Source organism: Arctopsyche grandis, chromosome 4 (genome assembly GCF_051622035.1).
Source record: "Arctopsyche grandis isolate Sample6627 chromosome 4, ASM5162203v2, whole genome shotgun sequence".
Taxonomy (NCBI): Eukaryota; Metazoa; Arthropoda; class Insecta; order Trichoptera; family Hydropsychidae; genus Arctopsyche; species Arctopsyche grandis.
Window position 1 is genome coordinate 21,111,041 of NC_135358.1, and position 27,099 is coordinate 21,138,139.

Below are 27,099 nucleotides of genomic sequence, written 5' to 3' on the forward strand. Positions count from 1 at the left end.
GTTTAAATTGCACATATTTATACAAAACTTTTTAAGTAAAAATATGACAAGGCATCTGGCTCGCGAAACGATTCCCTCAGAACAAATCTGCTTGTAACGCGCGGAAACAAATAATGAGCCCTTGGATATTTTAATCTCGATCGATTCTCCGACAAATCATTCAGAAGTTCAAGTCTTGAAGACAAACAAGATGTTATTAAGAAAGGTATGCTACTCAGGATATTTATGTTATCAATTTTCTGTCTTCAAGACACATTATTATAATTCAAAACAATTTTTTTTTCATATATATTTTTTGTTCATACTTATTCCATTGCTTTAAAAGTCACAGCACGCCACTGATATATAGGTATATTGGACATAATTTTAACATAGAGCTAAAACTATTCACGGGGGTTCATATTAGTGGTTTTCACGACACGAAAAAATTCCATATTTGAAATGAATTCTCGCATAGTAATAAGGCTCATAACTCACGACGATGCTTTCCAAACACAATACCACAAAGTATGCTTATTTTGGACTTAGTCCCATAAATGGCAAAAAATAAGTCTATCGTTGATTCCAATGATACGGTAAAATAAAAACTCTGTATTATTATATCCTCGATAAATTCTAATATATGTAAAGGTTTCTTGATTATTAAAAAGATTTTTTCATTATTAGAATATTGTTAGAAGATTACCGTACATGTGTATATCTCGTGTCTAACACGTAATTACGACACAAATTGGGGCATCCGTGTTCTATGAACGGTAAACGACTACAATTACGGTGGTTATAAAAGTTTTCCCCAAGCTTCAAAACTAACTTGATTCACACCTAAAAAGTTCGCCATTTGTAATTAATTAAAGTTTAATGTAGTGTTTCTATCTCTGCTCAAAGTTCGCGTCTCGGTTTACCCCGCTAGGCTACAGAATGTAAAAGTTATTCGACGAGAATGGGCGGTAAGGAGATTGGAAGGAGGTATGTAGTGCGATATACGAATCTATGTATATCGATATTCGTATGCAATATCGAAGATAATAAGTTTTCCACATCTTATTGTTTTTTTTTTCTTTTTTTAGTCGGGAGTATTCTTTTGTGTTAGGGTTTTGTTTGCGCAGCTCACTCGTTCAGTGTGGCGTACGCGCTATTGGCACAGTTTTCCAGGAAAGTTATATTGTAGAGCTGGGCAAATAATTGGAGGAAAAGCCTCAGATTTCATATCCCAATGTTTATTTCTCGTTTCGTTGTATGGATTTTCCGCAATAGACTAGTTTCCGAATGCTGAAAATCGGGTCGAGTATACAAGTGCGCTTGTCAGGACAATACTAAATATATAAAAAAGATGTATTAAATAAATAAAAAATTGTTTTAAAATTGTATACATAATATATATTTAAGTATTAAAAAATAAACCAAAAAATAAAAAATATTTTAATATATTACCACTTTTAAATATGTGTGAATAAACTGTATTTACTGGAACTGCTAAATTTGATTCAATCTGTAATAATAAGCTTTCGCGATTGTATTGTAAGCTTACATACATATGTACCACATCGGTCTCCCTCGCGGGACCAAAAGCGAAACGCCCGAAAACGCAAATATCGGAAGGCAAAGATCGAAAATCGAAAGATCTTAAGTCGAAAGATCAAAAAAAAAGGGTGCATGGTAAACGGTACTATGTATATATAATATATATGAATGGCATGCGGGAAATTATCTCTCTTTTTGTCATACAGCCTTGTTTAATGTGCGCGCGCAGAATACGGGAGGAAAAGCCTGTTCCTCTTGTTCCTGTTGTATCCTGCTCGCGCAAATTAAGTAAGTATGTACGACGGGGGGAGAGACCCCTTTTTTATCTTTCGACTTAAGATCTTTCGATTTTCGATCTTTGTCTTCGGATATTTGCGTTTTCGGGCGCTTCACTTTCGGTCCCGTGATGTAGACCCGTACCACATATCTGATTGTTTAGTACTACATACTATCCATTTTACAAAATTAGACCAATAGATATATGAGCTGTTATATTTGAATGTGCCGAAAGTCTTATTTTCAGTTCCAAAAACAATATTTTTGTTCGACTTAATTCACAAACTGTTATTACTTCTGTAAATTCGATATGTCTAAAATCTTGAAAAAGTAGAGTAAACGTATTACAGGCCACCTGTATTTTTAAATATTGTTAATTGCAAAACATTATATTATATTATAAATATTTCTCAAAATGAAGAAAAGTGAACGTATGCCACTTTCAAATGTATGTACATAGTTAAAAAACATAACTACATATAAGAGATTTTTCTTTCATAAAATATATTCATACAAATTCTAAATATACATATTTATTTGTTTTTGAATGTATAATATATTACATTATTTATACATAAATATAACAAGAAAAATGGTCTCGAATGGGAAAGAGCGTTATTTACATAACATTATTATTTGTCGTTTCATTTTTGGAAGTGCGCGTATCCGTGTCAGGGTGATCGCCCTATTAGGGCAAGGGATTTGCTAGATAATATCCTTCACTTTCGGGATCCCATATGGATTAAGGGGCGGCCTCTTGTGCCGCCGCTGACATTTAATCCTGACAGTTCGGGATTACGTGTCGTCAGTTTGCGTGTCAAAGTTTGCGACCCAAACCATCCGATGCCGATTTCCGACACCAATTTCTTCGCATGAGACTTAATTGAATCGTACGACGGACTGAAAAAAATACGTCCAATTAACACATAATTATTCCGTACACTTTAAACCATTTTAGAACAGATTGAATAATTAATTTAATTAAACAAAGAATTCGTAGTGCATAATTAAAATTTTAAGCGTTCGGACAGGTATCATATACGTGGGTTTGCTACAAATGGTTGCAAACCACGCAGTGCATGCTCATTTCGATTGAATTTCAGCATGTACGAAAGACGAGATATTTCTACGTGGGTCTATACGTACGTATAGACAGCATCACTAGTTAAAGTTAACTGAAGATAAAAATAATTCTAATTAATTTACCTTAAAACGCAAAAGGCCAGATTAGTATAGGCCTTTGGTAGATTTATTCCTGCTTATTAAATCACTTTGGTGCTATTAGTTGTATTGATCAAAAAAATAATTCATTCATTCATTTGAAAACATTTACAAGCTTTTTCTATATTTTCGTGGTGAATCGCTTATAAAAGGGTTGAATCTGGTAATGTAAGTCTCTAAATGAGCTTCACCAAAATTAAGAGCAATTTTAAATCGTTTTTTTCTATGCTGCTCAAAAGTGTAATTTCGAAACGTCATTAAAATCTTCAAGCTTTTTTATTTTCAAATATATATATATATATATATATATATATATATATATATATATATATATATATATATATATATATATATATATATATATATATATATATATATATATATATTTATGAATATACAGAGGGGAGGAAGAGGAGTCAAATTCCTGGGAATCTTGCTATTCGAAGGTAAATAATTCCGTAAAAAATCATAACAAGAATATAGAATATTAAAAAGATAAAGCAAATAAAAAACAGACTGCAAATAATGAATCTAGGTATTCCATATTGAAATCTATACATATACATACAATATGTAATTCTAGAAAGGTTTTTTAATCAAAAAGTGAATTTCCTTAAAAAAATTTGCCTTCAGCGTAACTTAAAAGTATTAAGATAATATGTGCATTTTAAATGTGTAGCACATATGTATGTGCCAACAAACGAGCGCGTAGTGGTTTTGAACCTAGCTCAAGCGCCCACCGGTGGGCGCACGGTGACGAAGTGGTTAAAGTATTTAAAAAAAATAATAATGCGCCGTATGCTTTTATGATTTTTCTTTCATTGTGGGAAATATTTTATTTTAAAATGAAATGGGAAATATTTTATTTTAAGGATCCTAAAACAAGCCTCCCCCCCCTCCACCTCCACAAAAATGGTCCAGAATTATTTGGTAAAATCTGGATTTTTATAGTATCTAAATCTGTCGTCTTATGCCAGTCTTAAGTTTGTCAAATATTATAATTAATGAAACGATTCCATACAAAATTGAAATACATACATATGTAGATGGCAATTTCTAGAAAGCACATGAGAGATTAAAAAAAGCATTTCTAAAGCCAACACCACTACATTCCAATTCCGATAAGCTCTGGATCGATGCATCAAAAAATATATTCATACATGCAAGCATTGTTGGTTTTATATCATATGATCTTGCAATATGATTTCGACAAATTTTCTTGCAACGTACTACTATACTTAGTAAAGGGACATACATTTGTAAACGTACATACATACAAAGGTATACCTATTTCGATTACCCCGTATACGTGGCCACTTATTTAAGGGAGCACGTGCTACCCAGACTAGGACGCATCCTCTCCACAGTGTACAGGGGTAGCCGAAAAATATAGCACGCCATCAATTCATTGGGACGTCGGAAGATACAACCTCACGCCATGAATCATTCCGGTGGCTCCCAAATGCGTCGGAGTCCCTCCTCCATCCTCCCATAGTACACAACCCTATAGGTACCGGAACCCTATAATTGCCCGCATTTTTTGCGGACTAGACCGACCGCCAGAGAGCGCCACCGACGCCGATAAACACGTTTATAAATGTATACACATAGCACGTCTCCGGCGAAAGAGTCGGCGAATTAATGTCTCTCGTCGAAAAAAAGCGGATAATGCCGCTTGAGTGATGAGCGAGAGTAATGAATGTCCCGAGATCTTAACGGACTGCCAAATTAATTATCTCCCGAGGTCTATTTTCCGTCCGTGACGATGCCGAAATTGAGAATTATGACCGGGATGAGTGACTTAATTCGGTTTTTACCCAAAACGGCTTACTTATCGTGAAAAATATCCTCGCGGTACAATGGGAGGCTCTAGTCGAACGGCTTGTACTACGTATCAATAGCATTAGCTCGAATTCCTCAAAGTTATACAGAAAACTGCCTCCAAACTTCGTAACTTTAAGATATAATACACCCTTGAATATAATAAAATAATTAAACGACTAATATATGTACTTCACATTATACTTCAAAAATTATATACAACACTTAATAAATCTACTTAGTTTTGTACATTTTTTGAAAATATTTATTTTTTTTAATTAGTAATCAATTATGCATAACAATTAAAAACTATATATATAAAACCTCAAATATTTCATATATACGAAAAATTATTGCACGTTTGTCAAAATCGAGTGTATTGGCTTTACCCGCTTCCAAGTATTTTGAAATAAATAAACAAAATTAAAAACTAGTACAAAGATTATGATAAAATTACAATTACTACACCTTTCGATCTTTTAAAAATCCATTAAAATGTGTATCGGCCTTGGCAAAACTCATTATGCCAAATATGCCAAATTTTAAGGGGATTATGCCAAATTTATCAGATATTTGATTTAAAAATAAATATATATTCTGAAAATTTTAAAGATATTTGATTTAAAAATAAATATACATTCTGAAAAATTTTCACATGTACAAAATTTATATAAGTTAATGAATGCATTCTTTCTAGAGCTATCAAATGAGTGGAAAACGCCATTTAAGGAAAATAATGTAAAATTTCAAAATATTTCTTAATCTTATAATTACTTTTTGCATATTTTTCAGCACTGAGCTACTTTATAAATATTATTTTCATTTAATTCATAATTTAAAGATTACTGCTAAATACTAGAAAAGTGTGAGTTGAGATATTTGAGAGTTGCTCAAACCAAAGACGATTGTAAGCGTATTGGAGAGGCCTTCATCCAGCAGTGGGTGGTGAATGGCTGTAAATAATGTTGATGGTTATACATATGTATACTGGGTTTACGGACTATTGGCCGAATGAACACTAGACCAACGGACATTTGGCCGAACGGGCACCAGACCAACGGGTATTTAGCCGATTGAAATTTTAAATTTATCAAATTTGAATGAGGTCGAGGTGATTTTTTGAATAGCACATCTGCTTTCAGTGAGCTTTGAGTAATTTCATTACACAATCAGCCAAATGTCCGTCGTCCTAATGTCCGTTCGGCCACAAGTCCGCGCACAGTATACTATGCATACAAAATTAAATCAGAGTTCTTTAAAAGCTTTCTAAAGCTTGTATGCAAGTGAAATTGAAGCAATTCAAATTTACAGAAGCCGATTTTATCTCACGCAATTGCGCGTTAAGTCGTGGTAATTACTTTACTCACTCGGTACCGAGTACAGTTCAGCGCACTGTCAGGCTATCTGCGAATCCTCCCCGAAAGGACAGGGGATGGGGGTGGATTACTGCACGAGAACGACTCCGTATGAAAGCAAACTTTACCGGTAATCTGTTGTCTCCTCATTGTGCCTCGAACTACCCCTCACCTTCCCATCCTACTTACGGAGTCACTTTTGAATGCGGATGCAAATGCAGCAGCAGCGACGACGAAACAAAAGCCTGCAAAGTTTCATGTCAAATTCACAATGCCTTAATGCCTGCACTTATAAATAAACTACTCTTCGCGTCGAATAACAATGGCTGGCTTTCCGGTAACGGAATTGTAATTGTCTGAAATTTAATATGTAACACTATTGGCTGCTTGTGACAAAGACGATTCACACAATATGATATTATTAAACTACTTTTAGTTCTATTATTACAGTGTGGTGCACTGGTGGAGCTATTGCATACCAGTAGATAGGTTGTGTTATGAATGAAAAAAAAATAGTACTAATGTACGTACAGCAAATTAATCTAACTAGTCCCCTTGGGGTAATTCCTATCATGGCTTATATGATGTACATTTGTATGTATGTACATATGTAAAAAATAAAATAATATTCAGATCTACAGTTGAAAAGCGATATATATATATATATATATATATATATATATATATATATATATATATATATATATATATATATATATATATATATATATATATATATATATATGCACATTTTGTTTCAAATATTATCCACTGACTAACAACATGTGTATGAATTTTGGAAATACCTACATACATACATATATAGATACATATATCTGGATCTTATTGTTAGATGTGCCTACAATCATTTTTCAGAAAAAAATTCTAGCGAATTGCATGTTATATTGTAAATAATATTTTCGAAAATCGCGACACAATTATTCAGGAGAATATTTTTAGAGAAACATAATTTATGAATGTTTATATTCAAGAGAATAGGTTTTTTTTTATAAAATACAATTTTCTTCATTACTGCATACCTCCATACATATACATGTACATATGTATATATATCTACATATAAATTTATAGTCGAGCATGATGAACATAAAATTTCAATAAGAAATTCAATATTCGTCTGGTTTGAATGAATCATAAGACAGGCAAAACTTTAGAATGAACTAAAAAAATGCATCATCAATCAAAAAGTATTAAATAATGAATGCACAAATACTATTTACTGATTAAAGAACATTTTTAACGTTCATATATCTTAACTGTGAATAGTTTTTAATCAAAAAAAACTTCATATATTGTTACTACGTACATACATACATACATAGATAAAGTAAAAAGTACATGACAATAACAATAAATTACAATAAAACAATAACAATAAATTACGTTAAGTTCTAACTACATATATGTACATATATACATAATTTTAATTATATACATATTATATTTTATCACAAATATACATACACACATCCAAAAATCTTTTAGTAAACAGTCTACTTCCTTAAGACGCAATTGCGTAAAAACCTATAGGTACATAAAATCTCCCATATGTACAACAAACACATCACAAAGTCCACAAAATCCTGCAGACACATTCCCAAGTGTCATAACTTTACGTCGTAACATCTAAATACATCTAAACATACATAAATACACACTAAAACTCAATTATACAGAAGAGAATTGAACCATTTCAATGTAACGCGCCGCACACTGGGCACTTTAATAAACGTTAACCCTGCGAGTGGCGCACACACGAAAATGCACCCCAACGCTCGTGAATATTAAAACTGCATACATTCAGACATACATACGTATACGATATACCGGTCTGGCATTCGCAAAGTGGCAAATAAATAATGGCCGACACACAGTGGTGCCATTGTCTACCGTAAAAGTGAACCACATCGAGATAACTGCATCCTGGTTATGTCTGTACGTCCGTCGGAGGTGTGCACCAGGTAGCAGTGCCTTATGAAAAGAGAATTAACGGCACACGCTTGCAGCAATGGGATAAGGATTCTGCGGCAGCCAACGGGTTAAAATATCAAAACGTTGTTAGCGTTCCCATACACCCGTTTTTCAGCATAACGAAATATCATCCTTTGGGGCATTAATTTACGTGCGGTCGTTAGCGGGTTTGTATGTATGTATGTATGTATATATGTATGTATCCAACAATTCCTAAATGTGAACTATGTGTAAATGCAACCGAACATGTAACCGAGGTTGGGCCACAATAATTGACCATAGATGGGATGTTCCCATCAAATGGACTTTAAATGTAAATAGCCATTGAATATATTGATCCAGTCAATCTACGGGACTTTGAGCTGTTACTAGCCCCTAGATTGACCAAATAATCATTTACTTTTAAAGTTGAAAATAGTTTGAAAGTTTAACGTTGAACAGACATATAGTTTGAATTGAACGAGTCGAAAGCAATTTATTGAATCTATTTGGTAAACAATTTAATGGTATGTATTTTAAAGAATAAATAACGATGAAACCGCACAGCATTGGTTTCGGAAAGTTTGTTAACAATTAATTCAAAATAATTCAAATTGAAAATCTGCGGTCTGTTTCGTTTCACTTTGATTATCCGAATAGGTAGAGAAAGAGTGAGAGAGTTGTTTTAACAATCGGATATTGTATAATTGTGACGAATTGTTCGCATCCATCATCAAAATTCAGTATAATCACACGATGAAAAATCATCAATCAAAATCAATTTTGTGTGCAGAGCGAAATTAAAAAATTAACTGTAATCAAGCATTACTGTTTGGCTTAACTCAAACTTATATAATAGAATGAAATATTTTCAATTTTTTTTTTAATTTTGATAAATATGGATGATAACTTCACTAGTTTTTCAAAGTTATGACAGCTACCTAGCATCTTTTTAATTTCAAATACTATTATTTTTTCTTTGTTCTCGTTGTTGTTGTTGTGAGACCTAGTGTGACGCATTGAGGCAACCTGTTAGGTCATATTGGTCAATATTTTTTTACTGTTATTATTGTTACTTATTCATTTCTATGTATTTATTATAGTAATTAAATATAAACTAATAGTGAGATTCAACATGAGTCTATTTGAATGAGATGAATGATTTTTTGATAATTTGCTATTTTTATTGTTATTCTTTATCAATTTGTGTATTAATTATAATAATAAAATAAATAAATTAATTTCATACAGTATTAATCATTATTTTTAAATCATTTTCGATAAATAAATAAACGGTCAGTACATTTGGATGAGTCGACAGACTTACAATAAGTGGCTAGTTACATATAGAGTAAGAACGGTTAGTACTTTTTGATAGTTGGTTTTATTTCATTTAAAAGCTACATTAGATGCCCCACTTTGTTCTCTCCTCCTTTGGCACGTACCAATTTTATGGTTGCATCGCCTGTTGCAAGGTGATTATTTATTTTATTATTATTATTTTATATTGTATCCTTTTTTTTTCATTTTTTTGTTTAGCTGTAGTGGTTACTCTGTAATTACATTTTGCTTAAAAATATAGTTGAAAAATTGAGAACGCCTCAATTATTAAACGATAAAATTATGACAAACGATAAAGCATCAAAGGTAAACGAATGCAATACATAAAATATGGTATCTTGATATGAAATAATGCGAATATTTCTCAACGATACGCACCAAGGTGGGGGGGGGAGCGCTCCAAGGTTAATAATGCTCTCACATTCGTATAAAATAAAATAAAATCTTCAAAATTTCCACATCCGACAATTTTCACACACGGAGCGTGGAGAGGAAAGAGGGGTGAAACACGAGGGGGGGGGGGGTTGGGATGGGGTGAATTTTCCGAGAAAAATTTGCGCATTGCACATTAGTCCCGCAAGTGACGTGCATTTTTCACAGTCCCACTTACGCACACGTTCGTGTCCCTCGCGACCGGGAAAAAATATAAAACAGTACTTTGTATCAAGAAACCGTACATAATTTAACCCCTCTCCCCTACCTTCAAAAAGCACACACATGTATATTTTATTACGCGGGGAAAAATTTCGTTTATTAAAAAGAATCGCGCCCAAATTTGAGCCCGATCCTCGTCGTCGGATCCTGTATCTTGGATAATAAATTTCAGTTAGTGAACGGGTGTTCAAAGCTATCGTTCAATTTCGTGGCAATTGCTAGTATTATAGTTGACTGGTGGAATTATTAAGTACATACATAGATATGTACTTGATTACAAATTATATATGGTGTTTGTTTTTGTAGAACCACCCACGAGCAGGAGGGGAACCCCCATCGTTTTTAATTGCGCTTATTAATCGACGCCATTAAATTTGACGGCCACTGATATGTTCCCGGTTGAACAATTACTATTATCATCATCGCTCTCGTCATTATATATCTGTGAATATTATCGTTCAGACTGCTACGTATTTATTTTATACGAATAGAATAGGTTTGTTTCATTGAGATAATCTTTTAATAATTTTGAACGTTTAATAACTTAAAATAACTGTTGAACGTGGAATAATCTTTCAGACACGAACAACAGCTACAAAAACGTATAATCTCCACCAATCATGATTTATCATTTAATAATTTTATTTAATTAATTTATATACTAAACATATATTAGAAATTTGCTTTCCATTCACATCAAACGAATATTAATCAAAAATGAATTTTTAATCTAATACACATAAGTGAATAAGATGTTTTAAGAATAGGAATAAAATGCTCACAGAATTTGATCATTCATTTGATATTAAAATTCTTTAAATGTTTTTTAAAGCATATATGAATATAGTTAAATAGTCATTTATTGGTTCTCCTGACATACATATATGTACATATGTATTTATACACAAGCCCGGCCCGAGGGTATATGGCACTCCTAGGTAGATTGGTTTTCAGTGCCTCCCACCCACCCTTAATTTTTATAAACAATAAATTTTATAAAATCTGCAGGTTGAAGAAAAATATAAAATTAAATTTACAATTTTTTATTCAAAATAGGCACGTTTTATGTTCAATACGTAAAAATAAAAATCGCAAAAGGAACATATCTTAAAAAAAATTAATATTATCTTTCATTCCATTTTATTTTGAATTTTAAACTTTCCCAATGTAATATGATATTTACATAATAATGTACATTTGTACCAATATATATGTATGTATATTACAATAAAATATTCTAAAACTATCGAAAAATGATTTCAAATAAAAGTATTTCTGGTCTATCAATATGAAGAAATTGATTAAAAATTTTCAATATTCAATACTTCAAATATTTCATCCAACGTCACATTTCAGCAGTATTTTATTAAAATACAATTCCGTGTAACCATTTGCACCAATAACAGTTTATTGTTTGACAGGTTTTATTCGCGAGTCGTTGATATTATACAGTCGACTTCCTGCGTTCCTTGTAAATTATCGTCGGTATTTTACCTCGAGTGGTACAGATGCTTTAGATCTAGACTAGTCGTTTCGGAGCCACAAAATACTTATTTTTACGCGAAAAAAAATTATTTTTACGCAAAAAGCCAAAATATGTTTACATGCTTAGAAAACATGTTTATTTTCATACAAATGTATTATTCACTACATTCATAGGTATACAAAGTCATTTTATTACTCTTTGCATTCTTGTCATAAAAATATATCACGACAATAAAATAGCCATTGCAGAATTATGACCAACCATGGCCGCCTGTAAATATGTTAATGACGGGATAAAAATTTTCAATACTAAAATATATGTACATACATACAAGCTTCATAGTATATTGTGAATATGCACTATTCATCTTCAAGCATACACACACACACACACACTAACACACATACATACATACATAGAGTGAAGAGCCTAAAACTAATATACCTGTTAGAAAGCTCAACAATGACCTGATTGCATCCAAACTCACCCCTGACATATTGCTCAATACACCTAACGTATTTTCACACCAGTCAAACTCAGGCAACCACTATCGACGTCAACATACCGTTCCAATATTCACACCTGTAATTGATGGTCGCACTAGCTGGCTTGGCTGATTTTTCAGGCCATGCAAGTGGGTGGTTGGGTGGTGGACAGGGTGTCACCGAGAGGAGAGGTGAGGGGTGGGGGGGGTGATAATGGCGTCATAATTCGGCGATGTAATAATGAAAGTCGGCGTCGCGAGCGCTTCGGCCAATTAATTTCAGTCGTCGGCAGCGCGAGCGGCGCCATTGTGCACGGGTCGAACCGGCAATCATAAACAGTTATTTATTGCCATTGTTTTTGTGATGAATGCCGGCCCCCTGACAAATGGATCCAAGCACCGCAGACGACGGCCATGACTGACGCGGGAAAAGTCTCGCGGACCTCGCTCTCTCCGAGGACGAGGGACGGGTTAAAACAAATGCGATCTTCTTCGCTGGGAAAGTGAGGAAAATGTATGTAGAGCAGTGGCTTCCAAACTTATTGCTACTAGGACTCCCCTTTGAAAAAAATCTAGTCTTCGTGCCTCCCCCCCTTCCAGCCTCTTTATTTAATAAAATAATTAAAAAAAACACATTTTTAAATGATAAAAATGTATTAATATCTTGTAATCTTTGACATCAATAAAATCATATACATATATTAACTTTGACATCAATCTTGTAATAATCAATAAAATTCTTCTTCCAACTGCATTTTGCAAGCTTTAAGTATGACAAGGATAGTGAACATAGTGGATATGGTAAAAGGATTAAAATGGCAATGGGCGGGTTGCGTGGCTAGAAGAATGGACGAAAGGTGGACAAAATAATGGTACACGAGAGAATGCAAAAGGGTAAAAGAAAAACCGCAGGGAAGATGGGTATTAGGAAAACGCGTGGGGTGAGATGGATGAGAGTTGCGCCAAACAGAGACGAATGGAAGCGTGTTGGAGAGGCCTTCATCCAGCAGTGGATGGTGAATGGCTGTAGATAAAGATGATTTGTCGCAACTAGTTCTCCGAATATTATTTCAACAATATCAATAGCTGCTGGCAAAACTAGTGTCTCCCCGAGTATTGTACATACATATATGTATGTGGGTTTATACATTTTGCGATTTTTAACTATGTATTCTTCTGTTTAATAAATTGATCTAATTTTTTTAAACAATTCTATGAGTTTACCAACGTATTCAGAATGCATATTTTCATATAAATATTTCTAGCAAATACATTGGTCTTTCCAAGATATCTATTATATAACAATTCTTGTAAATCTCATTGGTAAATTAGATGAATCGTATTTTCTTGTATTTCTACTTCCTTGTTCCCTATCGCTTATCTTCTACTATGTATTCTTTATTATTAGTTAATTTTCTCTTGTAACCGTTTATTTTATTATTTTATGTTATTAAGTAGCTTTTCACACCTTACTTTGTACTACAGTTTGGAAATCGCAGATGAAGTTAAATGAGGAAAATTCGACTTTTAAATTTTTGACTATCATATGTATGCACATATTTCCTATCTCGTCCAGTTGGTTTAAAGTTTCCCAATAACTGGTGCCCCGAATAAATATTTGGAATCTTTTCAAATGTATTAGCATCATAAAGGACCCAAAATAAGATATTGTAACTATTATACAAGGCAAATACAAACATCGATTACACATTAAAGATCGATCCACAGAGACATATTTGATAAATTTGCAGCATTTATAAAAATCAGCGAAATTCGAGATACTGAAAAACAAACAAGAAATTTTTCTAGAAAATGGGTAAGGGCTACCAATTTGTTGGAATCGTTTCAATGTAAATAAGATAAATTGGCAAACTTCAATAGGAAACGATCGATCTGGAGTCACATGCCCAAGGCTTGGCCAACAGCAACTGGTGGAATTGAAACCGTGACCACTTGTTGGAAAGCATTATATGCTAACCAGTACTCAATGTTGCTGCGTTATTTATTTATTTACAATTTCGCCATAGTGACATTACAGATTAGCTCCAAGTCGTCACTATGGCTACATAAAAAGAAAAAAATATATGTACAATGAGATGAAAAAATAAAATAACCATAATTAAAAACAAATAAGGATAAATGTAAAACAAATATGCAATATAAAAATATAACATTTATGTTATAAATAAAATATATCATATTTAATTATGCACATACATACATATTTATGATAGTGGGTTGAAACAAACATTTAAACATGCCCATATTTAATATTTTATTTATTCCAAGAATAATTAAAAATCTAAAATAATGAAAAGACTAGAAAATATACTGCTTTGAATTATAATTTTTCGACGAATAGTCATTCACTGGGAGATTTACCGTACATATGTAAATTATTAACATTAAATCATTTTGTTACATAGTTTTATAACATACATGTATGTATATATGCTACCTTTTTCCTACCTATACCCATTCTACTGTTTCCGACATTTTAAAAATCCTTTCTTTTAACAATCTTTCTGTCAGGCGACGACATTCTGATGCTATATTCTTCTTTAAGCTCATAAATGGTTTCTTTGATTGTTCTGATTTACTGAATAAGGTTAATTTCAGAATCCCAGTTCGATACCTTAGACGCGTTACACTCTTTTCACTTGATCCTTTCAATACTAATTCCCAAAAATATTTTTATCTGCAGCGCGTTTATCGTATGTTTAACGGAGAGCTGAATGAGGTTGATCTGTTTGGTATTTCCCTACATCAATTCAGGTCTAACATCAAGAGAATCTTGACCGATTGATTCATTTTTTCTTCTATTCTATTTTTCCAATATTTCCATTATTTTTATACTTTAGTTTAGTTATGTAATGTGCTATTTAATCATATTATAGCTTTCATTCCTTTCCATTTCATTTGTTTATTTTGTATTTACCTTTTTCATTTGTTTTTTATATTTGTAAATTTCAATTTCTTCTTATATTCTATCTTATAACCTTTTCCAAATATTTTAATACTATAGTTTAATTATGCAATGTACTACATATTTTGTCATGCCTTTATTCTTTACTTTTTAATTTGTTTTCCTTATATTTATCTTTTTCATTTTTGTAAAAATCTATTATTGGACTCGGGTGTTACATATATTATTTATTTACTTTTTGTGTTTTTTATACCTATCTCTGTACATCCTGTCTGTTGATTTTTCAATTAATAAAATAAAATAAAATAAAATAAAATATACATTTTAATGAAAATAAATTTTATCCGAAATTTAGAGGACGCTTTAATATCTTCAAGTCATTTGCATAAAAAATTACCAATGCTTTTAACTTTTAATAAATATTCATAAATTATAATAAAATATTCCTATATTTTAAATAAAACTTAGCAGTACGCTATAGATAAAGTTTAAAGCTGTGTTTTTCCTACTAGTGAAATAGAAATAGCCCTCGAATGCGTTTTTAAAGGGTTAACGGTCGGTGATCGAGGCATCGATTGACCCACATAATTGCGTTCGAACGCAGACCTCTCGTCGTAGCTTTACAATGGCCGTCTAGGGACCGTGGGGTCCGTCCGACCCGCGCTCCGTTAATGGAGGGTTGGCCGTGTCTTGGTGACGTTGACAGATGACTTCTTCCATTGGCGTAGAGATGGTGATTGATCGAGCTCGCCGTTCAGTGCATATTTCACTGGGGCAAACCACCGGCTCGTTTGTCGAATCACCCGGACTCTTTATTTCGAATTGAATGCGGTAAAGTGGTAGGCTTTGCCCACTTTACACGAAGATTGTTAAGCAAGGTCATCGGTAAACAGCCTACAGAACACACAGGACGTGCAAACAATCGTGAATAACAGTTGTGTTTGACTTGTCTCAAGTCCGACCGAACAATGTGAAGACTATACAATGAATATGTACATACATATGCGTACGAATATAATATGTATATTATACATATGTACATATGTGTGCAGGATTGTTAGTAAACGACTAACTATGTTAAAAGTACATATCTGTGATAGATTTTTAAAATTTTGATCGATAAATTAAATGTTACAAGTAAGCAATAAAGCTGTAAGCTAAATCAAAAGAAGATAAAAATAAATAAAATATTATTATGGGTAAATCTTGTACCTTCATAGCAAACTTAAAAGATTAATATAAAATTAACATACAAGTATACCTACAAAGTTGCACAGCAATATTTATCTTACTGTAATCGGCTAGCTATTGTGCCAGACGCTGAGTTTCTAGTTAAAATAATGCAAAAGCTGCGACATTAATTATTGTAATTAACTACAAAAATCATTTTATTTTATATTAAACATCGCATAATATAAAATAAGTGCAGGAATTTAAAAAAATTAGTGAAGCAGAGACATCATTCCAAGGCGGTTATCATTCTCACACTGGCCGTTGAGCGCGGCGCGTACTGAATCCCCCCTCTCTCTCCCATTTGTATAGCACGTGTCCAAGGAGCTTCTTACGAAAATAATTATCTCTGTTAATATTCATCAAAGCTTTTATTTCGTTACCCGTTTAGACCCTGCATTCAGTTTATTTGGAGAAATAATCTAATATATAATTTCGAAAGAGACTATGTATGTATGTATGTAAGCATCTTTGGTTGGGAACTATGATGACAATTCAATTGGTTGAATATTATATTTTTTTCGATTCAAATAAATTTAATAAAAAAACAAATGAATATTTACTATTAGATTCGCCATGTTTACGCTGTTTCTATTACAAATACTGAGTGAAGCCGGGTAAAACAACTATTATACCTATAATATATTAGTCTTGGCCACTCGTTATCCATCAGTGTTGCAAGTGTTAAAAAATGTGAAAACTCACCACTACATATATGTATGTTGTCTCCAATAGTTGAAGCGATAGTTTAAGCGCCTTTGCCAATCATCTTCTTGAACAAACATTTGCGCAGAATTCATTGAATGAATTCAATGAATTCTGAATAAAAAAAAAAAACAAATGAATTAATTTTTCACCCACAAAAGAATTTTTTTTAATTATGATGAAAAACACGCACTTTGAATCACAAGACGTAGCTAATAGTCACTTTGTAGTCGATGCAAAATTATAATTTATCTGCACAAAATACGCTAATGCTGCGTACGATACTATTGTATTGATTGACATTTTTGATAATTAATTGCAAAGTTAAATAATCAAGTACAATTTTTTCCTAGTATGAGGCTCGTTATTGTCATCTGTAATTGAATAAAAATAAACAAATGAATTGAATTCATCAAATTTAAATGTAATGAAAACTACTTTTTATATACTTTTGTTTATATTAATTCAATAATTTGAAACCTCTTTAGACTTCCAAACTACTAATTGGAAACGTGCTTGCTATTTTTTAGCTTTTAAAATTGCCATTAGGCCACTGAATACATATGTATGTTGGCATCAATCACCAAACTTATCGAAATTAATTTTTAATTTTAATACCACCTAATTTCATAACTCGCGCTAGAAAGTCAACAAACAGCTCAGGACACCTTGTGTATTGGTATATTCAAATAAACACAACTAGATCGATTGTATGTATGTCATATCATGAAAATGCTATTCATTTTTGGAATACAACTCAAGAAGTTGTGAATTCATCGTCTGAATGAAATTCTATGAAGAGAAGCAAAGAGGTGGGGGTTGACTTTATTTTATTTACCACGTCGTTGTCCCCACTTTTGTGACAGTATGTTCTTGGCGAAGGGGAGTGATGGGAGGAGGGAGGAAGATGGAGGAGGGCAAGAGCTGTTCTTTGATCGTCTTCCCGTTTATTTTCTTTGGACGCGTTTGTAGTCGACGCGTAGAGCTTTTATGTCACAATAAAATTCCGCTTACAAAACAATTTACAGAAGACGATGAGAAGGGGTGGGGGATAAGGCGACACTAATGCCGATATCGGATTTTAACAACGAAGTGACGACAACGTTTTGCTAGAATTCCACGTCAAACTAAATTATCTCCCACTGCTTTATGGTGTTGTCGAAGTACTGCGACGTCGTCAAAATCCGGTATTAAAATGAGACAGATGAGAAAGTTAAGATTATTACAACAAAATACTAGACTTAGCATATGTATGATATACTGTAAAAACAGTCAAACTGGGAAAATAATAACCTGAAATTCATGTTTTATGAAATATTTTTTCTTACTGAAAATAATGACATACACAATATTGTTATTTAACCTAACTATTTGAAGTCATGTCTTCCAAAAAAAAAAAAAAAAAAAATATATATATATATATATATATATATATATATATATATATATATATATATATATATATATATATATATATATACATATGTTGTGCAATTAAGCGACCCCATTTTTGAAAAGCCTTAACCTTTGCTTACATATAATGAAAACGGTACATTTAATTTATTATACTACATACATATGTATGTACATATGTATATTTCATATGTACAGTATATGTGGACCTTGGTGTAAAAAGTGGCTGTCTTTTTGTCACTTGATGAAAAATATGTCGAATTTTTATATTGACGTAGACATGTACCTATTTATATAATTTGTTTTAAATTAAGTGACAGGCACTAAAAATTTGATAATTTTCAAGAGCTTTCAATATATAGGCTCTTCTTACATACAATTAAGTCCAGAATGTATGTACATACTATATACACAAATACAATATGTACATTATGTCTCGGTGGTTGCGTAAATGCTAACTACCGAGAGGTTCCTGGGTTCAGGCCATGGTTTGACCTCGATTGAAAATAATTTGACTCGCGCCTTGAGCGTGATTGGTTGTCGCCTTGTTTTTGGACCACTCAATTTTTAACTGGTCATGGCCACTTTCCTGCAAGCTCGCATCTATGGACTTGGTATCTGAGTCCTTTCGTCCGTGTTCTTTTCCGGAGCAGGATGCAGATCATATTCTGTGGTCCTGTCCTGGGATGGAGGCTGAGAGAAGGATTCTGCTGGACAGCGTCAGGGGTTCTCTCATTGGCCCCTACATCATGAGGATCTAATAATGAATCGTTTAGACCTTTCGAAAAGTTCGCGGAATGCTTTTGGAAGCTGTGTTCCCCTGGATGCTACTACTCCACTTAATTGCAAAATCATTTATGAGTTCATTTTTGTGTATGTGTGTGAGCGTGCGTTTGCTGTTTAGGTGTGTGTTTGTATTTGTGGTTTGTGTGGGTGTGTGTGTGTGTTTGTGTGTGTGTGTGTTTGTGTGTGTGTATGTGTTTGTGTGTGTTTGTGTGTGTTTGTGTGTTTGTGTGTGTGTTTGTGTGTGTGTGTGTGTTTGTGTGTGTGTGTTTGTGTGTGTGTGTTTGTATGTGTGTGTGTGTGTGTGTGTGTGTGTGTGTGTGAGTGTGTGTGTGTGTATGTACGTGCTTATGCACGCATAAACATACATACATGTATGTTTACTTGAGGTGTGCGTGCATTCGCACGGCACATTTCAGGTATTATTTCCTAACGCATGCGCGCTTTATGTGTTCATGCTTTGTTGTTTATTTTGTACTTGGTTATGTACAGTGTGATTTTTTTATTAGAACAGTGATGTGCGGTTCTTCTTGTGCGATATTTATGAACAACCGTCTCGTTCTCCGACTTATATTAAGGGTCTCTTAGACTGTATTCGTTGAGGGGGTGGCCTCATGTTGAGGTCTTTTAGGGTCAAATTCCTTGACCTTTAAAGCGGGCTTAGAAAAATTCACTGTGTCACCACTATTTTAATATGATTTTAAAATTATAATCCAAAAATGTATATATGTAGAAGCTTAATACATATCTTATGTATGTATTTGTCGCTAAGGGGCAACCGGTAATGTCATCATGGCAAAATATAATTAAAATAAGAATAATAAATTTTACAGTAAGTAGAATTACATTTTACCCCCAAAACCACACTGTTTATATGATGAGCTGCAATTAAATTGTCGACCCTTTAGGTTGAAATTCTTCCCCGTCTCTTTAAACCAGCTATGAATCTTTCAGCTGAAGAAATATTTTTGAAATAAGCGAGCCATGCTTTGAAAAGAAATTTAAAAATCGGCTTCTACGGTTAATATTATTTGCACAGAATAAACCAAACGAGAAATTCATCGAATTTGGTAACGGTTCGTCGGTTCGGCGATGCGTCACATTTTTCTGTTAACCCTTTCGAGACGTCACCGCCCAAATTGAATAGGGTCTCTTATTTTCGCTTGTCACGACGAGAACGCGCGTGCGATAATGGCGAATGACGATAATGATGTTCGGCGCCGACGAAAGACGACTCCGATAGAGATAAATTGGCTCATCCGGGAGGCGAAAGGGGGAGGATGGAGATGGTGAAAGAGCACGAGGGGAGTGTATAATAACCCATAGCCGACCCACTCGGAGAAATAAGCACCTGGTGTCACTCGAACCGATGGAGTTATCAATTTGAAAAATGCCCGAACCGCGTACGATCTGTATCGATACATTTTTCTTGCTCGGACCCCCAGAGATCGATAGTGGGAGATGGGTGGGAGTTCACTTGCCCACTGGACCGAATCGGGATTGCCCATTGTGCCCCCCTGTTCCTGACAAAAGGACGTCACCGTCAAATAAAAGGACCCCGAGGTGAATTCCTGTAACGCCATTTTATTCGTACATACCTATTTCACAAAAATAATTGACTGATTGATTTTCGACATTTTTTATATGAAAGAGACCTTTCTGAATACTATTTTCTTGAATAGCAGGCTCAATTATTTTTACTGTCTATTCAATGTTTCAATGTTAAACGTAATTTCTAACGTCATGTTAGCCAAATCAATTGCCTATTTTTGTATTATATAATATTACAAAATATTGTATTCGTTTATCTTTTATATTATACATTCATATATTTACATGTTCAATTTCAAAACACAATTATTTACTGACATACATAAAAATAACATAATATAAGAATTGACTACATATAGAATAGGAATTGAAAGAAACTATCTCATTTTTTCAGAAAATAATGAAGTGATGATGTAATAGTAGAATTTTAAAAGTATTCTTACAGGGATAAATTTTCTTAAGTGGCTTTCTGTTATGGTCTGAAAGCCATAGAATGAAAATTATGGAGAGAAAATGATTCATTGGATTGAAAGAATATACGCTTGTGCCAAAGTTGTAAAAATCTAGCCTAATAAATCATATAAAATTATAGAACCCTGTCAGACAACATTCGATCTAAATTATGAAAACATCCATACCTTGCCAAAAATGATGACTAAAAAAGTATCAAAAGTGTAGGCAAAGCCAAAATAATTTGCTTTTTTACTTTTATCTCACATAATACATTGTTGCTTAAGCATTTCACAGGTCATCGATTTTTTACTATATTTACCTTCTTTTTGAATGTACGAATGTCATATGTTTTATATAGAAATTTATTATAGAAACCCGTAGTTATTTAGTTTGACATCTAAACCAGAATGTGAAGTACATCGGGCGTATTATATTCGAATCCTTTATATCGGGACATAGAAATACTTTTCCATATATGGTCGCGTCTTTTATACCGACGAATCGTTGGATATTATTATGAGCTCACTGAGCAAACGCAATCCTCCGAAAATACTCCCCGAAAGCCTACTTTACAAACTAATATAAATTTCGTCGACTAACCCCTTTTTTATGGCTAATATAGCGATGAAAGTCTCATGTATCGGCGCGTCCAAGATTTGTCGAAACTTTGCCGCCACAAAGCCTCGGATTATCTCCTGTCGGCCTAAAAAAAGCTCCAAAGAGAGGGCCTTTGTGGACCCTTTTTTTTAAACCGGGCCTCCGGTTAAGCATTATCGTTGATAAGCCCTCCAATATTGACTGGAAATTCAATAAATTCGACGCGGTTACAAAATATTACAAAAGCCCTTTTCGCGACGCGTTCCATAAAGGACGTCCACCTCACCCACCACCCACTCCCACAATCCTCCTCGTCCCAATTTCTACTCCACCCACCCTTCATCCGATTACCTTCATTTTCACTTGGTCATCTGCCCGGCCGGTTGGAGGGTTTTTTTTTTATTCGCCGTGTGCCCTTTGTGGCCCCCAAAAGGGTCCTGCGGCTGTCTCCTTTGTCAAACCAATTTGCAGGATTGTCAAAAGGAGACGCCGTGATCAATGACCGTCTCTGGTAAGCCCATACGCCAGTTATAACTAAGACGGATAAATAAAATGTGGGACTAAATGCGTCATACCTACTTAGAACGGTTAACGTTAACCATGTATTAATATATCGGCAAGTTCAGGTTAAACGTTTAAATGTTTAAATATAATATAATTCTTCCCTGTTTATTTTCGCCAAATTTTCAAATTAACCATTTTAAATATGCATGTAAAAGTACGTTTCAGTTATTCGTACCTTTAAATTGTACTCGTAAATTGTAAGCTTCCTCTTGATCTCACACGGAATATCCACAGTAATAGAAAATTTTCCTAAAAATTCAATTTTAAATTACAAAATTAATATTTAACCATCATTTTCTTCTATATATTCACCAATATATTTCACCAATATATGGACAGCAATTTTCTACATTTTTTTTATACAAAAAGTAGGTACATAGTTTAATCGGAATTCTAACACGATCTAATTTCTACAGATCAAATTTCAAGAAATGAAATTAAAACATCGTATTGTATATGAACATGATTTAGATCTATACTAATGATTAATGTCCTAGATTTTAGAGCAAACCTGTTGGATCCAACCAATCTTATTCCTCTCCACACCAAAAATATGAATCATTCCAGACTCTCTCTCTTCCTCTTAATTTCCTTCACTAAAATCGGATAATTTGCATTTTTTCAAAACATCGGGATTCCCGAAACTACTAACAAGCCCAAAACACATAAGCCTGCGTCCTATGATGCAATGTTTGAAGATACCTGATATATATGTATACATATATACATATGTATGTATGTATGTACATACATATGATACATTTTATGATTTTGTATCAGTAACAATTTAGCGCATATTTACGAGCTTTAAATTTGATTTTTAGACGTTTTTTTACTATTCATAAATTATATTCACAATACATTTCAGGTCCAGATCCAGCTATCATTGTTTATTTTAAACATTATTTTTCTTGTATGTATTTTTTTAGTATTTTAACGTATATATTGGGTAATTGATGCTTGTGAACCACTGGTTTACCGATACTAATCGCTTGATCGCACGTTCGCGCCAAAAATGCCTCAACATATGAACAAGCTATATACAACAACAGCCAATAAGATGTCGCGACCCATCGACCAATGACCTTTCTTTGCTGAGAGTACACGCGGTGTATAAATATTCGGTGGATTTGTTCCGTGCTTCAATTGGAAGTGGCTGCTCAACGGATCAACAACAATAAACTACCTCTACCACTCTTGCGTCTTTCACTCCGATCTCTGAATACAGTTTTATATTATGTTATGTTAGTGTATATATATACATATATACAGTATTATTGGAAAAAAGCTTAAAAAGCTTTTCACAATTCTTATATCTAGCATATAGTATGTGTTATCTATATTATATTAATGTATTTTATAATACAGGTATACACCCGTTTATTTTATGGTTGTGGTATGTTCATATATGGTTGTACATATGTCAGTTTTACAAGGCCAATTAAAAACTCGATTGAACAATCATAGAGACATCTATGGATAAATTTGTAGCATTTTCATAAATCAGCGAATTCGATGCTGGAAATTAGAATTTTTCTCGAAATATAACAGGGTTGCCAATTTGTTGGAACCGTTTTAATGAAATCAGATAAATTGTAAAACTGTGATAGAAAATGATTGACCTTGGAGTCACACATCCAAGATTTGGCCAGCAGCACAGCCAAGTATTATTCCCGTGACCACACAATTTAAAGCATTACATGCTTATCACTGATATACATTTGCTGCTGGTTTTATACACATTTAGTTTAATTTTAATACATATATACATTTTTGGTTACATTCAATGTTCAATTGATATAATAACTTACGAATATGACCTATGCAATATTGCGAGTCAAATCAAAAAATTCCAAATTTAATTTCATTCCGAGCCATCGTAACTTCAATACAAAATTTGAAGTCTCACTCGATATGTGTACGCATCGAATTGAAATAAATTTAAAATAAATTCCAAAACAGGGCCGCACAATGGCGTTTTCATACGACAATAAAGGAAATGGGCGCCAATTTCGCGTTAGAAATTTACGACACCCATCCTGGCGAAAAAAAATATTTGTTTGTAATTCTCGAATCGGCACCGAAGTATCCCACCCCCTGTATAAAAAACACACCCCCCTCCCGCCCACCGCCCGACAGAGCAGTGTATGTGTGTTAACCCCCTAGTCGCCGTCAATTCGCCGGTAATAAATTGTCGTAACGTCATCCGGGGATGAAATATATGGGTCAAAGGCAGCCAGAGAGACAAACAAAAAGAATTGCCGCTGTGGGACTTATCTGGCGATAAGTGTCGTTTCCAGCAATAACAGGGCTGCCGCACGACGGGCCAGCCCTGACTCGCGAACGGATAGCGTATCAGCGTGATCATACACGCCCTTTCATTTTTTTTTTTCAAGTCGTGTAACCGGATGTTTTCAGTGTAAATCCGAGTGTTGAATATTGTGCGTGAAATTCGTGTAATGTTCGCGTTATCACAGGGTGCGTAATGTCTGCTCGGGCCCCATTCTGTTGTGTCCGCAATATATTTTAAAAAGAAACGCGATAAATTTAGCGCGATAATTAAAATTGTGAATGGAATTTCGTATTATTTCGCACTGAAGGCCCGTTTTCGGTACTGGATCTGAATGTGGTAAAAATTAAATTCCTTAGTATATGTATGTATGTATATGTACAAAACCCATTATTTACCGTTTATAATATAATTTAAATTATTTATAGATCCAATTATAACAAAGCAGATCCATAATATGTAATTGTACGGTGTATTTTTTTTATAATCATATAACCACAGCGTAGTGCACTGGCAGAGCATTGAGTATTGGATACCAGTAGAGAGGTCGTGGGTTCAAGCTGCGGCCAAATACGCTGCTGGCGAAATCTTAAAACGCAGATCGACCGTCTCCTGTTAGAATTTTCTGATTTTTCTAACTAAATTGTTGTGACGGATCCAATAAATCGCTATCCTCCCTCTCAGTTTATTGCAAATTTGAGTTATGAGCATCTCGATAAATCTTGTTAAATCTTATAAAATGCTACCTACATAAAGTATTTCCCACAGGTTTGCTGTGAATCAAAAATTTTGTTGATATACGCTATCACTAAGCCAGCAGTTTGGCTTAGTGATAGCGTATATATTTAGCATCTGAGGTCATAGGTTCGTGTCCTCGCCACTGCTGGTTAGATTTGGAGGTTTTGTGACTCCAAATCGATCGTTTCTCTATCAGAGTTTGCCAATTTTATCTGATCATTGCTGAAACGGTTCCTGAAAATTGGTATTAAATCTAATCCTGTTGTCACAAAAAAAAATCTGCCTGTGTATAATTTGTATTAATTGTACACAGTAATCTGAAATCCATAGCTATCACTATGATTATTATTTCTGATTAATTGTTATATTCTATATATTCTGATTGTATATGTATGTATTACTGTATTTCTGATTTCTGATTGTTTATGTATTTCATTAACGTACACCCGTAGCATTGGAGCAAATCTGTAATGGCGATTGTGTATTGATTTGTGACAATAAAATAAAATAAATAAATAAATAGATATCTCTATTGTATTTTATGTCCTGCTATGAAAAATTGTTAGTACTTACGTACAAAAATAATATAAACATACGTGTCTTCGTTTAATTGCTGTCATGGCACATATGTTGTTTGTATATAATAAAATAAAAAATGTCATATAATAATACAATTGGTTACTTTTCGACGTCATATTGATTTATTTGATATTCGGTTTGCTTCAAAACATTATCAATTTACATGGCACTAACTTGAGCAAAAAATTAATAATTGTTCTTCCCTCGTACGGTAGAATTTCAAGTTTATGAGCGGTCCCCAAAATATGGAATTGAGATAAATGTCAAACTATTGCAAGTGACAGCTAGTTTGAGGGAGGAGAGAGTGAAAACGCCAAAGTTCGACCCTTGAGGTCCTACGGACAAGTTTACCTATAAATTTCAGCTGAACTGCTCGCAATGCTGCCGCTGAAATATTTAGCGAATTTAAGAGATCCTTAAGCAGCAAAAAAAACCCTGTATATGCGAGAAAATTGAGCACGCTCTTCCGAGCTACTGCATTTTTCTTTCCATATTAAATTTCAACATTTCGCGTTCGGGTTTTTATTGTTTCCGTACGTTCAGATTGGTGGGGATTCAGAGATGTAACACAGCGCGATTTTTGTTCTTTGAATTTATATCGAAGTATCTGTCGTTTAGCTTTGTGGTTTTGTTCTGGTACAAATCGACATTTCCCGGATTGGAGAAGGAAAAGCTCTGTGTGGTGTTCGGATGTTCGCTCTTTCGTTTTCAATTATCAGTTCGATAGAGCTTGGAAGCTGGGGCTGAAGTTGGAGCCGCGTCGGTTTGGTCGAGGCAGCAATCACGGTAAAACTTCTTATGAAATTCAATAGACTTTTATTGAAAATGAGAGAGGAGCGATCTCTTGGTTGTTTTATTTCGTCTGGAGTCGAGATATAACCCAGAGAATGGAAACGGTTCACCCGTTAAACCGTTTTTACTAGCACACCATCCATCTCTATATTATAAATGAAACGTTGGCATTTTGAAATACTAGCAATACGGAAATCGGCTTGGACGTTTCGATGAATATACAATGTACCTGCAATGAATACGCTTTATTTTTAAGTCGACAATGACTCGTAATTGGTGATAAATATCGTGAAGTTTGTGAGAAATATCTTATAAGATTTTCCTACTAATTCATAATGAAAGTGATTG